Source organism: Gambusia affinis, linkage group LG22 (genome assembly GCF_019740435.1).
Source record: "Gambusia affinis linkage group LG22, SWU_Gaff_1.0, whole genome shotgun sequence".
Taxonomy (NCBI): Eukaryota; Metazoa; Chordata; class Actinopteri; order Cyprinodontiformes; family Poeciliidae; genus Gambusia; species Gambusia affinis.
In genome coordinates, this window is record NC_057889.1 from 12,633,215 (window position 1) to 12,651,232 (window position 18,018).

Sequence of the window (18,018 nt, forward strand, 5' to 3'; positions counted from 1 at the left end):
CATACACAAGAGAGTGAGACAGGAGAAGGTGGAAAAGGAATATGGAGCAGAATGAAAGAGAGGGGGGCAGGATGCTGCAATTAGTGTTCTATTACTGGAAAAGCAACAAAGACGGGACAAAACGAGGATAAAAGATGAATAGAAAGAAGAAGAAATCGTCAGACACATGGAGATTGATGGAGAGGAAACAGCATTGTTTACCGAAGTACACAAACACACTCAAAGCGTCTCTGAACTGTTATGATGTGCAAAGTTTATGCATCTTTTTGCTCAGCGCATCACTCAGGAGTGTGCCATCATGCCCGCCTCCCTCTGTACCTTTCTGTTGTTGTTTCTGCTGAGTCCACTGATCCCACTGCAGCCTTTTTGTTTTGGAGTGAAGAGTCAAACGGGGAGAAGCAAGTCCTCTCGTCAGTTACAGGTGTCCCCTTCAGTTTCCTGCCTCAACTAAGTCTTCATTCCCAAAGACAGACCAGAGAGAAGAGAGAGACAAGAGGAGTCCGTGATGAGGTTGCTGCGCAACAAAAACATGCCACTCAGTGGAATGTGAGTGTGAGTGTGTCATCAGTGGTGCAACAGCTTGAGATGCATCGTGGGTGAATGATCTGAGAAGGAGAAGTCAAGAGGCGTGTGTGGGTGCATGATGAGGGGAGGCTGATGTGTCCAGTTGCAGTGCTGCTACTTTATCAATGAAAGGCTCTGCAGTGAGAAGCTGCTGCCTCCCCTCCCCTCCTCTCTCTCTCCATCCAGCCTCATCACTGTTCCTCATCTCCAGCTCGCCCTCCCCGTTTCCCCCCACTCATCATTCCTCTGCAGTTGAGGTTAGCTCCTCCCATTTTCTCTCCATCCATCGCTCTGTCACACCTCGTTCTTCCGAGGTCTAATTCCTCTTGGCTAAAATTGTCCCAGCGAGGACTAAAGAGAACAGTGAGACCTGTATTTTGCCCGCTCTTCACGCTAACTCTGCAAAGGCTTAACGCACAGAGAGAACATTTTAATCATGTTTCATCTGATTTGCTCCAGCTGGGCTTGAGCTCTCGCTTCCGGCCCCGCAACGTAACACTTAACTTTCCTCAGTTGACATCCCTGAGCATGATTCCTTGTACTGGTTGTACATGTTAGAAGAAGTGCTGGGTAGTTTGGCTGAGGATCAAATAATGTACCAAAAAAGTCAAGTATTTTTTAACCCTTCACACTTTGCCAGAACTCTTGGTAGTATTTGAAAGTAGTATTAAAGATGCAAGATTTTAAATTGATTGATTGTGTAGCCCATTCTTCTGTGATGCCCTGTTAAGGTCAGTGTGTTTTTATGCTTTATTTAATACCGTAATAATATGGTGCATCTCTGTCTCTGATGATTTAGACATGGATGTTATTTTAAAAAATGTTTGACACAAAGTTTTACTTTGATATTGTTTTTATGTATTCCTGTTTGGATGCTCTGTAGTGGGCATTCCTTTTTTTGAGATATTGTTGTGTTATTAAAGTACATTATATTGTAATATGTTTTATTAGCATTATCCTAGATTATTTTAAACTGAATTACTGCATTTGATGACATAGGGGGAATAATAAAATCCATTTACTCAGTCTAAATTAAATAGTAGTCTGCAGCATGTGTTGACCTTTCGACTGGAATAAATTTATTACTCACTATGCGAGTCAATCTTCTTTAGCTTCATATGAAAGACATGCCTTTTGATTGGAAACTTTGACTGAGCAGTGCTTTGGTAGTTAGAAGTTGGACAAGAAAAATTTTAAGTTGTACTGAATCATCAGTACAACTTTAAATGTAAAAATAAGTGTTCTAGGAACAACTATTGTTTTTATTTCCAATTTATGATTTACTATAAACCTCTGCTTCAACTGCTGCTGTTATATAACTTCATTCAATTCTGCTATTGCCACCAAATTGATGGACTTTTTCAAAAAAAAAAAAAAAAACCTATTAAGAGGAAAAGGAGAAATAAACCTTCTACACAGCAAAAGTAATAAAAAAATCACACCTTTAAGATTGTGCCTTATTTTATGAAGTCGTTTGATTAAAGGAGAGAAAAAAACAGCAAGCCTCGCATAAAAATACCAGTGGAATGCTTCCCTGAATCCAGTCAGGAGGATGAAGACAACAACCTAGTTTGCCATAGCATCTCCTCATAGAGCTCTAAGGGCTCTGGGGTGCTATTACATAGTCTGACAGCAGCACAGCCTTACATAACCACAACAGATTCTCTTTCAACAGTTTAGCTGCATTGCACATGAATAATTCTGTGATTTCAGAAAAGATTCATAGCAGGTCTTGTGAAATAAAGCAAACAAAAAAAAGAACATTGGTACTGAATAATTAATTACAGATTCTGCTAAATTTCACACAGCAGTTGAAAAATCAATGAACTATAGCCTTTCTTCAAACTTATATAGGTGTAATAAAGTGATATAAATAGCTGGAGCCTCATGAAAATTAAAGAATACAAATTGAAAGCTACATTTACATGTGAGAGGATTTTGATTGGTGTGAATATTTGATGCTTTATTCACTCTGATGTTCAGACCCTTTAAGTCGGGGAAGCCAAGTGAGGCTGCTTGATGGTCAGAAATGGAACCGACCTGCAATCTGAGACGGCTAATGAGCTCCACTGGGTATGTGCTTAACATATAATGAACAACAACAGTACAGCTTATTTTTATTTGCCTTTTTGGTGGGAAAAATATTAGCTAAATCAACATAAAACCTTAACAACAATAACTGCACAAATAAATGGCACATCAACCATGTCTGTTGAAATAATGTGGTGTCCTTACTTTAAAACCAAAGAAAAAGAGAAGTTTAGGGTTGTTCTCTTTGTCAAGTGGGGTTTTTGTGAAGTTCCTGCCTATCTTGCAAAAGTTACTTTATTTACCTAAATTGTTCTGGGCAAATATGTACAGAGAACTGAACATTGCTTTTTTTTTTTTTTCAGAATAAATTTGGGCCACAAACAAAAACCTTTTGTAGTTAAACAAATTCTGAGAACACAGCATGTAAAGCATTTAAGTCAAAGCAATTGTCTGAAATAAAAACAATAATATCACAAGTTCATTCATTTCTCAAATGAATTGATGAAGCAAAATTGACTCATTACACATAAAGTGATACATTCCCGCTGTTATTTGGATGATTACTGGTTATTTCTAATGAAAAAAAACAATAAAAACTAAGTAAAGAAAAATAATCATTTGAAATCACGATTATGTCTAATCATTGTCAATAAGTTTAAATATAACATGAAGCCAATAAAAAAATATTTTAGACTACTAAAAAGTTTGGCCATCCTCTTTCTGGTAAAGACACTCAATTCTTGATTGGGCTGTAGCATCAATTACTGCCTCACTGCAAGGTGACATTGAAGCAATCAGACTGTGTTATCGACAGCCAGGTTGATGAATGTCCCAACAGTCCTGTCATTTTCCTCTCAGCCTGGAGAAAAGCCTGGTGTTTTAGTTCAGGAGAGGCTTAAGCCCCAACACTCTTGACTCTCAGCATTTTGACGCTACTCATCTTCGTTTTGAAAATTCTGAACAAGCAATGTTGACACCTCTAGTGCCAGTTCAGCAGCAATCCTGCTACAGTGATAATAGTTTTCATTTAAAAAGAAAAAAAAAAACATGCTAAGTGGCAAGCCTAATTAAACTTGTGAACTTATTTATTTCCCTTGTTTCTTATGTTTTAATCTTTGCCCTTTGAGGTGTCTGCAGTGCATTAATCACCGCTGATTCCCACGCCTCCTTGACTTCTGCTCATCTGCTTACAGAAGCACCGTCTCACAGAGGGTGATTTTATTTCTGGGCACGAACCGGCTGACCACTGACATGCGGCGGTGAGCTCATAATTTGGCAGTGATGCCCAGACCATGTGATCCCCCGACTGTATACGGTTTGTACTGTTCTCTGAAACACATTCCTCCTTTTTTTTCCCCCCTCACTGTCTTCCACTTTAAAGGGAATGTCATAAATTAACCATAGTTTTACTCTGCACCAAAAAAGGTCTATATGCACTGTTTCCCCACACACGGTTTTTCTCTCCTCACTGAACATTGAAGCAATACTTTTTGTGCTTTTGCAGCAAAGAAACAAAAAAAGAACCTGATTTCATCTGATGTGACTTACTGTGGAAAAAACACCCCAAAAAACAAAAATAAAACCGCATATGTTTTCAAAAAGAAGTACTTGGTTTGCACAGGAGATATTCCTCACACACCCACAGTGCTTGGTTGGGTGTGAATGATCTGCAGAAAGAAAAGGCGTTGAAACAGCACAGGAAACGGAGGCATGTTGTATAGGAAAAGCAAAAAAAACAACAAAAAAAAACATGTGAGGGTATCAGTATGCAAGTAAGTGCAGAATTTCCTGAGTCAAGCAAGTAAACAATGTTTATTCACTTTGACAACTACATCTGAATAATAAATAGGGTGCTGAGCACAATTTTGTGTGTCAGTATCTGCTTAAAGTGTGTGTGTGGATATGATTTTCAGTCTCTGTCATACCTTTTAATTAGGTGTAATCTGCCTCAAGGTTCTCTCAGGGTGTAAGCTCGAGCTTACTGAATTTATCATTGTCTAATGAGCTTTATACACACAGCTACGAGCCTACTGATAGTGCAGACATGTATGCGTGTGTGTGGGTGCGTGTGCGCGCATGTGTCTGAGATGTGTGGGAGTTTAGAGAGAACCTGCTTGCAAAAACAGGAACGGTCTGAATCTCGTGGGGAAAGCGAAATACTTGCACGTGCCAGGGGTTGCGGTGGGGAATAGTTTTTATTCACTGGCCACTCTCCCAAGCTGTGTTGGTGCGTGAGTGTGTTGTTTTGTGTGGGAGAAAGTGCAGCCGCGATCTCCCGATGGGACTGACAGTGCTGCAGTGCTGAGCTAAGGAGACAGAAGGAAAGAGCAGAAAGGGCCAATTAGATTGGTTCACGATCTGACAATCATCCCAAAGCTCGCTCGGCTAAAACCAGAGCAGCAACTGCAATGCTCAGCCTGTGACAGCCTTCTCCCAAAGTTTTGGATTTTGTTTTTTTCTACATTTGTGAGGATTTTATTTGGCATGACACTCGTGAATTGAATCTTTTTTTTTGTACTTATTGGGAGTGAGGAGTCCTGTTAAAAGTAATTTCACTCTCAAAATGAGGACACAAAACAAAAGGTGTTTCCAAGCTTTATGAACATTTTCTTGGATGGATTGATGGATGGAAATCCTTTTTTGCTGAAATGTTCCTTTAGTTAATAAATGTTTGTTTTATCAGCAGTACACTTAACAAAAACTAGTCTAAGACAGGGTTCTTAAAGCTATCTTACTGCATAGTTAAAATCAGTGTTGAACATAAACAAATACTGGCTAATCTGCAGACAATAAATCATGACAGCCCCTTTAGGTGTTGGTGGATTCATCTGATGAAACAGAAGTAAAAAGAAAATCTTGTTTTATATGTATTTATTTTAAAGGCCAAGTCACGTGGTTGGCAGCAGAAGAGGGGGAAAAAGAGATTAGGAGACAACATTTCTAATCTGAAGTGATTGACAGTGTTCTAGAAGTTGGTAGCTGTGGAGAGGAACTGGGACAAGTTGGGTTTAAAAAAGAAAATCACGTGGAAGGAATATGGGGTGATGTCTCACATGTGAGTTGTGAAGGTTGAGTCACCTGATGCTCACACACCTGATGTTCACCATCTGATGACAGGATGTGATGTAGGATTAGATGTGTTGCTTGTGTTTGTGCTCAGTGTGTGCAAAAGAAGAAGAAATGACGCGTGCTGTAAGATACGCAAAGTAACCGCAGGGGAGATATCACCGCACAGACAGAGAATCAGACACTTATTCTAGATCTTTGCTATTGCATTTAGCAAAATTGTTTTAAATGCACCTGCAGCACATACTTGTAGTCTATTGAAAGTTCCTGGCATCACATGAATTCATTTATTCTATTTTTTTTAAGACAAAGGATTGTGAAGGCTTGGCTCGAGTCTTTGAAATACCAATGTCTTAGCTTTCATCACTTTCATCTATTTCCAGGCACTCACATGCACAGATAAAACACAGAAGGAATGCAGCTCTGGAAAAACAACGCTGATTAAATCTGTGGAGTTACTCTGTAGATCTTGCTTACATTTCTCTACACATCATGCTTCTTATTATATTTAAAGGTCTAATTTTATGACTTACCTACAGCAGAATGTTAACAGTTTTTAATAATTACAGAGAGAATATATTATACCATTTATGAGCAAATTGGAACAACAGATTTACATATAGGCACATTATGTTAGATTACTGTGAAAAATTGATTATATTTATTTTATTAAAAAGCATTACAGGGCTACTAATAGGCTGTGTGAATGATTTAAAATTTGTTTATTGTAATGTCTATGGCTTACAACCAGTGGACACCCAAATGTCAGTTTCTCCCATAATTCAAACTATGATAAAGAGTAACACCAGTGGAATGTCAGTCTACTGAAAAGCATATCTACAGAGTGTGTAATATATACACTAAATCAAAGCTTCCTCTGCATGGATAAATGTGTCTTTGTGGCTTGGCATGGTCTCTCATCTTCCTCTTGACAATCTTAAATTTGATAGCATAATAACAATATTCTCATTAAAGGAGGTAGTGGTTCATTTACAAATGTGGACAGGTGCCAAGACCTACTGAAAAATTAAAAGAACGTCTTCATAAAGCTTGCCAGCAGGCGTAAGCATAAAGTGCTCTGAAATGTCCCACTAGACAGCTGAACAAATGATCACTGACTGTGGAAACGTCACATTGGACCTCAAGCAGTTTGGATTCTGTCCATCTCCATTCCTCCTCCAAACTCTGGGGCCTCGATTTCTTGTGAACAAGCCCCGGATTAATGCTACTTTTGCTTTGAAACTGTCATTTATCACAACTTTCAGCTAAAAGTCAATGAGTGAACAGCCGGCTCCTTCAGCAATACAACCTGTGGTACACCCTCATGACAGAGTATCATTGACTATTTGCTGGACACACAAATCAACTACCAATGTTCTTCAACATCGCTTTGGCCACAACGTAACATTTCTCAGATAAAACATTTTTTTATCATGCATCTTTTGTATTATTTATATTTTTTAGACAATGAATGGATTATATCATTAGCATTTCATTATGATCTATATTACATGAAAGTTTCACATTTGATTTGAATGACTTAAATTTACTTTATTAAAATATTATAATACCCTGAGAGAACTTTTACTTACATTTAAGCAGTTACTTTTTAGATTATTGTTAGAAGTTGTTTTCACAGTAAAGAATAAATTACAGCATTAATAAGCTGCAAATATTCAAATAAAGGAAGTATAAACAACCAGTTCACATATCCTATTTAATTACAGTCACATATAATGTGTCAAGCATAGTGACAACAATACTAATGAAATTAATGCTACCAAAAATATATGCTTTTCTTTACTTTTGTATTTTTTTTAATTTGATAAGCCATATTCAAATCTACAATAGCAAATTCATGTTGTTTCATGATGTTGTGTGACAACCATGCCTTAGCTGCTTACCTCCGCTTACTGCCACTGGCAAATAGCATTACCCATAGTTCTTAAGAAGCCCAAGGGAGGGAGAGATTCTGGCCGTCGATACCTGTTGAGGTATGTAGTTCAAGCAGCAATGTTCAGACTGGCCAGATTGAGTGGCATTCAAAGCATTCAGCTCCCCAGATGTCATGGTGTACAAATCAACAATGTGGAGCAGCAACTTTTCACATACCAGCTGTGCGCTGGTTTGCTGCTGTAGACTGGCACAATTATAGAAGATTAGATGAACAAAAGCTTTCAATGCGAAAGTAACTCACACTTTGCTTATTCTTAGCGCTGTAAAATACACACACGCAAATTCTTTTCAGTTTTTTGTTGCTCCTCTTTGTGTTGTTTTTTTTTTGTCAGTAACTGTATGAAATATTCACCAGTACCTTTGTCTGTCTGCTTGTTTTGCAGACGTCTTCTGACCTTTTTACTGATGCAGTCGTGGCCTGGAAGATTGACAAGGGTAAGCCTGGAGACTCTGCAACATATCACCTGTACACCACGCCTACACACACACACACACACACGCAAATGAGTCATGTGTCTCCAAGGACAAACCTCAAAGGGCAATTTATCATATCTTTTCATCTTAATGTTCAATCTGTCATGAAAATGAAAAGCACAAGAACAGCAACAGAGCCATACACACTGTAGACCGATGAAAAGGACTTTAAAAACTAGAAGTGAAATGATTATTCAGAAGCAATTTGATATCAGTTTCATATAACATATGCCTTACTTTAAAGTTATTTGTCATACAAGAAAGACCTATATGGAATGTAGATACTAGTGCACAATTTCTGCAGAGATGTCATGACATTCTTCTTTAGCTGTTTTTCTCAAGAGTAATTCATTGGATTTGCGTCATGCGGCATACTTGCCCGGGTCATAACCGAGTTCTCCTTTCAAAAGCCTTACAAGATGTAAGCAGTTTCTTTTGAGTGATGATGTGGAATTTTATCTCCTCTCTCATAAATGATTACTTTAAAAAAGCATTTTAGTGCATAACAGACTTTAAATTTGCTATCCCTATGTATTTCTCCCTAAAATCTTGTGCTAGGGCTAGGCTAATATTAGGGTTGGTTTAGTTAAATCTTCTTTAAAACACAATGTGTTATATTTAGTTGACTTCCTTTGCAGGCCCAGGAAATATCTGTTGGATTTTACATTGTTGAAATTTTAGGGTGACATAAGAACTATGCATTCAAAACAGCTTGCCCTTACAACAGATCTTCATGTTCCTTCCTTTAATCTTGTGCATTCTATGAGATCAAAACCATCACTCTACTGCCTCTGTACTTTAATCTTCATTTAGTCTGGAACTTATTATTTCTTATTTGTTTTTAACAAAGAGCATTCTATAATATCCAAGGGCTTTCATTTTTAGAAAGCATTTGAGAAAGCAAGATTACGCCATCATGCTTTCTTTTCTGTTATTTTCTCGCTGTAAACCATATTTCACCATGAAAGCATTGGCCACAACCACATACAAACTGCTGGATGCTGCGTTTTAAGAATATCTGCATTTCTGTCACAACCTACATGGCAGCTGTTAGTAACTCCCTAATTTCTGCAGCTATCTTTTATCATATTCTTATCTTAATTGCTGTGCAAAATTTTCCTTCTTTTTTCTCTTGTCAAGAAGCCATTCTGCTAATGAGTTTAATGACAAGAAATCAGTTTTATCGATGAAGTGTCTCATGATTCTTATAATGCTCCTTTATATTTGAAAGCCTAATTAGTCATGTCAAGTATCACTGTACAACCATTTATCTCTGAATTGAGTTTTTTGGTTTGACCAAGCAAGTTAACTCAAAGGAAGACTCTCTTTGTTGGACTGGCTCTGCAGTGAGCTTCTTTGATTCACTGCTAACGCAACATAGATCAAAACAGAAAGTAGGCCGGGTTCAAATATTCTCCTATTGTCGCTTCTTCTTCCATATACGTCCATGTCAGAACTTTTCCTCGCTCTTTGTCCTTGCTCCAGCTGTCCCATTGTACCAGCGGCAAAATTCCACTCTTTCCAAGAACAATGGGAAGCGTGGACTTCACAGGAGCGATGGAGCCGATGGTTCTGCGATAAGGAAGTGAGCAGGAGCCACTGGGAGCACACACACATATAGCAGCACTATTTACAGACCTGCTTTGTTTCTGTCCTTTGTTCCTAAGGTGGCTTGTGGCATGCCAATCATTTCCTTCCATAAGATTGACGCTTTTATGTTCATATTATAGTCTCTATTCAAGTGCGATTCAATGATTCAGAGAATATATATGTCATATATATCTATATATATATAGATATATATGACATATATTTAAGCTTATACATTATAGGTGAAATTTTAGGTAATTTTAGGAGGCTGATAACATACATTTTTAGCTCAAGGGGCCATTTACATTTTTAAAATAAGTATCAAATACTGGAAAAGAATAGGAATGAATTCACCTCTTAGACTTTGTTTCAGGACTGATTCATTAATGAAAATTAATATGATTTAATGCAGTTGTAATTTTATTGCATTTAACAATATTGATCTGAGACATTCAAATACTAATTTATGTATTTGATGGGACTAATAAATATGTAATAAGCACATTATTACACATGGGCAATGGGCAGCCATCCTGCCCATTGCAACATGGCACCACTGAAAACAATGGTGTACACCTGACATAAATGTACAAACACACAGACACACGATGGATAACTAGAGTCCCGCACTTCATGCCCGAGATTCAGTGTCCTTTATTGTCCAACTTCCTGCACATGTGGTCAGCTGCTTCCTGTCTGGCGCCACACTAGTGACCAGTCACAAACCCCCATGGTTCATGGAGCAGGGTCAAGGACAGTGGGAGCAAAGATGAGGAAGGCTGATGTAAAGACAAAGGACATTTTCACGTTCAAAGTCACAAGTAAAATAAAAGCTGGAAATTGTTGATTTTAGCGTTTACGCAAATAATACAATTTATTGATTTATCTCCCTATCAAACCTGCAGCAGATTCCAAGGGAAGAATGAATGATTTCTCAATGTGAAGTAGAACGCATGAATAAGGTGAAATGCAGGCTGGCAGATGTAAGGCAAAAATTTCAGTTTCATCATGAATGGCCTTGACATGGACTGAGCGAGTGGAAAAGCTGGTTCAAAGTGAAATCCTGACGGATTCTAAGAAAAAGACACAGAGAGCCAGATGAAAAACAGAGACGGCGAGCTGGAGGGGGCGAGTAGATGTGAGCGAACAGAGCAAGACGAATATAAAGAGGAGAGAGAGCGATGAAGGGAGAAAGAGAGATCTGACAGAGGGTGACAGTTTTCTTTCATAAAGAGCATTTGATATGAGTCTTGGTTTTTTTCCCCCAGGAATGTAGCCTGCTTTTTCTTGTACACAACACACACAAACCCATAAACATAGCACATAAAGTGAGTTGTCAGTAAAAGTTAGACTAACCTCCACAACTACTGGATACATAAAGGTTTTTTTATTATTATTTTTGGTAGACATACTATTTTAATTTCTTCAACATCCTTTCAGCGCATTTATTTTCTGACTCTGATGTCAACATAAAAGTGAAAGCTTTCTGGCATAATGGATTACATGCAGTCCTTACTTTAGTTCATTTATAAGGTTATATTAGTGATTCAGTTCAGCACAAGCCTTGTTCTTAGAGAACATTAGTATTTGAACAGAATAAGGTCACACACAAAGAATCAGGAAGAGGCAGCTTTAGGTCAAACAAAGTCTGAGCAGAGGACAAAAACGGGGGAAAGGATAGAGAAGGAAACAAATAGCAGCTAATGAAAGGCTTGAATAGAGCAGGGCATTGCTCTTGTTTCTTGTTGCACAAATACAAAAGCAGCCAGTGGAGAATGTCCATCTTTTTCAAGATGAAAGAAAAAGTTGAAAATTGCCATGAGCTTTCAAAATGGGTTTGATGAAATGCAAGAACTTTATAAGTCCCACGGAATGATACAGTAAGGAGGACGCTCATCATGTGAGCATCCTCCTTGGATTTGCTCATGCAATAATGCAATACATGTGCAAATGCAATAGTGATATTCAGCAGTGTTGCAAAAGTGCTCTTAGGCTGTTTTTTGTTTTGTTTTGTTTTTACATTTTATCTTTGTTTTTACATCTTTTATTTATTGCTGGGATTTTTTTGTGAAACTCATTTTCATTTTGAATCATATCAAGATTATGAATTTTCTCAAAAGGCCAGATGTAGCAGAGTGTATTGATAAAGTCCATTAACAAGACATCAATTAATACTAACTCGCTGTCTCTGCATTCAGTGAGTAGTTCTTAAAATTAAATAGCATTAAACATCTTTTCACTGATGCAGTTTGGTAGTGTAAATGTAGATATATTTTCTACAAAACATATAACTAAAACGTGGATAAGTTTGTGTCTTTTCTTCCCTTATATTCAGTTTTTAGACAAATGGAAATATTTTTGTCACCCAAATGAGCAGTAGACTATTCTAGTCACTGTGAAGCTTCTTTCCCCTCTGGTTAATTACGTACTATAACTGTAACTACGCTAATGTATTAAATAAACAATGATAAATATACTATATATAAGTTCAAAACTGTTGTACAATTCCAGGCATGGGGAGAGTAACGAGTTGTAATTCCTGTGAGAATAACCTTCTTCTGCTACTTCCCAATTCTCTTTCATCTGTTTCTCTTTCAGGCTTGTTTTTCACTCCCGCTGTTTTACATGGATTTATCACCAGAGGAGTTGAGACTTCTCATAACATGCTCTCTCCCTTTTCCCTACATATACTCCCATATTGCTGATACTCCTCCAGATCATACTCTTGTTTTATGCTCTGAGCATTATCAACACTTTCTTATTCATATTATATCAATTAAATTGTCGCCAAAAATTACAAATGACAATTTCCAGTTTTCATTTGTTGTCTTTTAGATTTCTGCCATCTGAATTGGCTTCTGCTTTTTGATTAGTAGAAACTTTGCGGTTCTAGCATTTCATGTTCTCATGGAGAAAAAGAAATCAATGATGTTTTGAATTCATGTTTAAATCATCAAATCAATATCTTGTTTATGGTGATTGTACTCCAATCGAAATAAAAATGCATTTTGCACTGTGATAAATCATAACATGGTGACAAGCGGATAGAAAAAAAAACACATTCACCCTGTTTTAGCTAATGTGTCATGGATGATGAGCTTGAAAAAGCATGACCATCTTGTGTGGACATTGGATTGTTTATTCTGTAAAGTATGATCCATTTGACCAAATAGCCCTCATCCTCATCCAGATCTCAAGTTGTTCATTACAAGAGTTTATACACAACATATATTGGTACATTCAATTTTTTACAATACATATTTGTACTTGCAGGGTAAGTTACCCCCAGGTTCATGTTTGACTGTCAGTTAGTAGCCCACAAGTTTGAAGATTTAGTTAATTAAAAAAACTAAAAAAAACTTATGGTGATGCCACAATTTTCTTCTAAGAGGTAGGGAACAGTTACAAAACATTACTTAGCAGAAAATCACTTAGAAAAAATTATCTAACTTTTTCAGACTTCAAAACTACATAGCATAAGAAAACATCATTATCACAAATAATCTGCTTTTGTTCAACTTTATTGTCTGTTTCTGTATTACCTCACACAAAAACAATTTTCTACTAACATCACTTACAGGTGTTATAAGCTGTTGTTGCAAGATCAAGACATTGCAATACAACTGGGTTAGATTGGTTTTGATTTTATTTACTTCACATCTCGTTTACTTTTTTTTTTTTTTTTAAAGTCACAGCCACTCATTTTTATGCCTCTGAGTTGTAAAGAAAGATCTACATTTTTACGATTGAGTAAGAGGGAAACAGCAATTTCACTGAACACTTGAGCAGAATTTCTTTTGAAAGTTGTCTTTATCGAAGTGTTGAGCCGACCAACACTTACTTACACCAACTCCAATGTCGATGAGCACATCCCATCACGGGGACTCAAACACGTGCGAATACGCTCAGACTCAGACTTCAGAGACTACAGAGGTGCTTTGAAATGGAAATCTTCCAGCCATGTTCTAGGGAACTCTGAGCTGCAGGAGAAAACTGAATTCTCCCGACAAAAGAGAAAATACGAAAATAAATTCCCCAAAATGAGAAGATGACACAGAAATGTATGCCACCTCAAAACAAATCACTCTGCGGTATTTGTTCCCAAAAGGAACCATGTCGGGGATTTCTTTTTGCACGTTTTAAATTAAAACATGCACAGTTTTTGATGAATCATTGACGATATCATCTTTCTGGAAATAAGTTTATGTGTAAATGATAAACACATTAAAAATAAGCATAGCGAAGCAGAGCAACATGACTCATGACGAGCTGCTAAACATCAAACAGACCTGACATTTGGTTTACCTGCAACTGTAACGGATGAGTGGGCAGCGTGTTTGCCCTTTTTAAAATGAAGGCAACACACAGGATACTTGTGATGTAACATTTTTTGTTATGTTTAAGCCAGAAAAATAGTTTCTTCATTTTGCACAAATGTTTCTAATACTGCATGTAAAGGATTTGCAGTATAATTTGGCTGATTATTAGCCAAATTATCTATTGGCTAAATAATGTACTATCAATATAAATACTTAGCATACACAATCTAATAAGCCATCCATCTGTATGGACATAAAGTGGGAGAAAGCATCCATTATCTCTAAACTCTATAAATCTAGCCAAATTAGTAAGTTGTTTAAAGCTCTTGAGTACTTGATGGCATGTTACCCTCAAATGATTGGCTGCTTCTGACATTAGAGAATAAACCGTTTTTTGCTGATATGGCAAAAACACATTCATACGTCTCCTCAGTTCACAAACAAAACAAACAGTTTAGCAATCAGACCTTTGTTTGTGTAGCAAAAACTTGTTCAGTATTAAACTTTATTTGTCCTACTCAAGGTAATCAAACGGTATTGGAAACATTTCATTTCTGATGTTACAGTTAACATTAAAATAACATTGAAGAAATATCCATACACATTCATTTTTTTCAGTTTCTTACATTACAATACAAATGTTAGAAATGTCTGTGCCAGATTGTAAGAAAGTAATGCCAAACTGTAAACCTTATTGGTAGGTTTAGTTTGTTGACACCCCTAAATAAAATCCAGTACAACCAATTAATTCCTCCTATAAACTGGTGCAAGACGGAAAAAACTGACATATACTGACTTTGTTAATTGCATTTTTCAGTTAAAGAACTTGATTTCCTCGTCCGTTTCATCATGCTGCCTGTTCTTCACTTCTGAGTGTGACACAAAAATTGTCACGTATTTGTGTTGATTAATGTGCCGTTCTGACCATCTGTCCTGCTGTCTTTTCCCCTCTCCCTCTCTCTCATGCTGAGTATTTTCACACGCACACACTGACATTGAAACCACCACCGCCATAAAATCTTGCCGCTGTATTATTGGCTGAGGCAGAGCATCTCCTGAGCCAATGAGCATAGGGGACAGGTCTGAGGACGGTAAGCCCAGTAAAACTACTTGGTGACTGAATAATTTTGATGTGCCTGTGCCTGTGCCTGTGCATGCACATAAACACAAAGGGGCAGATGAGGGGATGGGGACATGCATTGCATACAGAACAGAGAGGTCTGTCTCAAAGAGGCAGGTCAGAGACACTGGGAAGGGAGACAGGAAATGGGATGTCACAGTTTTGCTGCTGGTGGTTTTCATCTATGCTCCCTCTTCTCTCTTTTTCACAAGTTTAAAACTTCCACATTTAATCAATTATCTCTTTTACTCCCTATTCCTGGTTTTTATTTCCCACTGTTGTCCCGTTTTGTCCTCAGAATGTCTTTATTTATGGTCAAGGCAAAGAAAAATTTTTTTTCCAGGTTCTACCATTCTTCTAATTAGCCTTTATGATGATGAAGCGATTCCCCCCCGCCCCCCCCCCTTTTTTTGTCTCGAGTTTGTCTGATTTGCCCATCTCTTCTCTCTCATAAATCAGGTTCCTCTCCTCATCAGTCTACACTTCCTCCCTGGAGATGCATGTTGCTTGAAGCTAACAGAAAAATGTGTTTCTCTGGCTAATTGCGACCCTGTATATCCAACAAATATGTGCCCTTTCATAAGTCAGTGGAGGTGCTGTGTGAACTAGGACAATGAGCTTGCCTATTCAAAACATTCTACCCGCAAAAGCCACAAAACCAGAAGTGAAATATAGAACTTTGGATGGTAAATTGCAGGGACCAAAACATTGATTTTCCTATTGTGTACACTGAATGCAGCATAATTGGTGTTCAAAAAAGACAAAACAGCCGGCTTTGGGCTACAGAATGTAACTTCTACAAAAATATGTATACTTTCAAAAACTGTCAAAATGTCATGACAGTATGTTACAAGACAGATAAATAGTGAAAAAATAAAGCTCTTCCACCTACTCCCTGAGCTACTATTGCTTTCTGAAGAAATGCAGGTCTTGGTGCTGTCAATCATTCTTGTGTACGTGCTGATAAAAAAACTTACTTTCAGGAATACACTTAATCTGCCATCATCAGTGGCCATTCTAACTATCCTGTGCATTCCTGGCAAACTTCACTGTGGTGAACCAATGTAGTGCAGCAGAGAGAACGGGATAGGTTGTGAGCAGCACTTACACAAATCTGGTTAACAGCGCTTAGACCCTCTTCCTGGCTTTGATTTCAAATTTTAGGGTCAGAATTATAAAAGAATCATGATGGTATAAATCTATTTTGTCTTACAATAACAGTTCAAGCTACTGCTGCGGCAGTTTATGGGTGTTGCCATACAGTATGTTCTTGGCACGTTTTGATCTCAAATCAGATCTACGCAGATCTCCATCCAACAGAGCCTTTCAAGAATGATAGATTTGCATCATAGATGCACAGATGATAAATCAACAGCTACTTCATGATGTTAGCATCTGGACCAAAATCTCAGAGGAATGTTTCCCCCACCTTGTTGAATTTATGCAAAAAGTAAGGCAATGTTTATAAAGGTAAAAATTAGATCTGAACTCTTACATTTAACTGCAACATGGTAGAGTAAAGGGTTCTGCAGACGATGTTGAAGGGAGATGAAAGTTTACTTTCAGTCTCTTTACTCTGATCTATTTCAGAACAGAACAGCTGCAGTAAGAGGGAATTGATCCTTTTCAGAAACTCCTAACAATTTCCTCTTGAACTCTTTTAACTGTTGTCATCAGGCAAACAGCACTGAAACATCAAAAGCAGAACTAATAGACTTATAAACAGCTTTCTGCCTCAAAGTGTTAAAATACCAAACTCCCCTTTACAGTTATTTCATTTTAGTCATATGACTGACATCATATTTTAGTCATATGATGATGTTAGTCATCAGATGGCTAACATTTAGTCCACTTCTCTAATTCTTTTGATCTTTTCAATATTATTATTGTCAAATTGTCATACAAACTATTGTATGACTTTTGTTTATGCTTTTATGAGTACGCAAGGGCTATTTTTTGACTTTATGTGGATGTTACATCACTGTCTTGGTTGCAATAGGAGTAAAATGAATTTGTCATTGGAGCAAACTCAGACCTTCATTGTTACATAACCACATAAAGGCTTCAGCTGGTGACAGGGCTGTTGGGTTCACTGTTGCGTTAAATGTCAGGATGTTTACGTTCTAAGGTCATTGCTCTATGCAACTCATACCCTGTTTTCACCAACATGTTGCTGTTTTGTTCCATTCTGTACCCAGTAAGTAAATGAATGAACTCAGGCTTTGTGTATGAGTGTATGCCTCTTGGCATATTTATCTTTTAGTGAAGAGATCCACAATAAGAAAAATCCTTAAATCCTACATACAGTTGAATTTGTGCTTTTTATTTTTTTTTTATTATTATTATTTTATTTATTTTTTTTGCATATTTTTTTCTGAGTAATCTCTGATTAGCAGCTTACCTCTAATCAATAGTTGTTACAATGAGAATGAAACATCCCCTCGAGAGGTCAACAATGACCAACGGAAGTTTTGTCCCACAAAGAGTCGGATACAACAAACCAAAACTGAAACGGCAATGGGGCCAAACGACCAGCAACTAAAAGGGAGAGTAAAGTAATCAGTGAGTTAACTAAAATGAAAAGGCTTTGTTTGTTAATTTCTAGGAACAGATCTGTTTTTGTTTGCTTCATTAGACCATTTAATAATACATGAGGTTAAGTCTCACAAAAATCCTACACAGTAAAGGTCATACAACATGGTTTGTTTTCAGTCCAGGAATCTCCTGCATGTTCAGTCTTTTATCTAATCTCAGAGTAGGCAAAACTAACTACTCTTCATTTTCTGTCTGATGCAAAGTGTTTCCTATAGAAACGTAAAATATGACGAAAAGCTCACACGAACAAATTCCACATGTGAAATGTTTTGGGCCTTCTTCAAACCTTCACTGCGCTATGTG

General features: G+C 37.3%; 1 protein-coding gene across 1 annotated transcript in view; it reads right to left on the minus strand.

The window, feature by feature from the left end:
- Positions 1-778, minus strand: part of sgk1 (serum/glucocorticoid regulated kinase 1) — a 32,879-nt gene extending 32,101 nt beyond the window's left edge. The window contains exon 1 of the mRNA XM_044106065.1: positions 319-778. The gene's annotated coding sequence lies outside the window, so the exon portion shown is untranslated. The remainder of the gene's footprint in view (positions 1-318) is intronic.
- Between the last annotated feature and the right edge of the window lie 17,240 nt (positions 779-18,018).